Consider the following 921-nt stretch of genomic DNA (forward strand, 5'->3'; position numbering starts at 1 on the left):
TGTGGAGGAATTACATAAGGAGAAAAAGCTACTGACCCGCTTTAAGATCTTCTGATTTTCCTTGCCAGTCCTTTTTATGGACTCTCCAGAGTTATAACAAAACAGTAACTGTTAGATTTCTTTTATCATTCCCCCCTAAGTACTTTGGCATAACTATTTACCCTCTGTTTGGGAGGCAGAATGTAAATTTTTTACTCTTTCTGGCTTACTGGCCTGTACCATTTGATTAATTTCCTTTCAACATTTCTCTTCTCCTACTTATCACATACACAACCTTTCTAAATTGCATACTTCCAATTAGCCTTTAAACCTTCTTTCTATGTCCTTTAAAAATGCATAACCATGCCTCAGACCTTCTACTCAGTAATTCCTTTTTCTTAGAAACCTCAATCCTTTAATGATTCCAGTATTTCTTAGATTACTAAGAGCAGGTGCTTCTTCCCCTGTGCAATTTCAAGTATACTGTATCAGTCTAATTTAGTATTGGAAGGGTTAAAGAGAACAAAATGGGACAGAGAAAAACTTACTGTGCTTAGTAGTACCTTGCGTCCTTGAGTCAGAGTAGTTCAGATAAGTAAAAATCAACAAAAACTTCTGGTCTGCTTTCCCTGCTCATGACCCCCCTCTTTTCTGCATTAACCATTTACTCTGTCCTTCTTTGCTCTAAGCCCCAGAGGCTCAAATCCTTCTCCTCCTTTACTACTTTTGATCTCTCTGACTATCCCCCTGTCCCTGAGCTTAGGGCTCCTCCATCTCAGTAGGCTGAGAGCCTACTACGCTATCTAGTGAATCCTACCGCCACTACCCTATCTCACACCCGCTCTGGAGCAGTTTTTAGCTCTCTTCCTCCCCCAGTCAGAGCGGATGCTGTCCCTGACAGAGACCTACTGTAAAGAGAAAATGTACTAATCTTAACCTAAC

Source organism: Myotis davidii, unplaced genomic scaffold (genome assembly GCF_000327345.1).
Source record: "Myotis davidii unplaced genomic scaffold, ASM32734v1 scaffold908, whole genome shotgun sequence".
In the NCBI taxonomy this organism is placed as follows: domain Eukaryota; kingdom Metazoa; phylum Chordata; class Mammalia; order Chiroptera; family Vespertilionidae; genus Myotis; species Myotis davidii.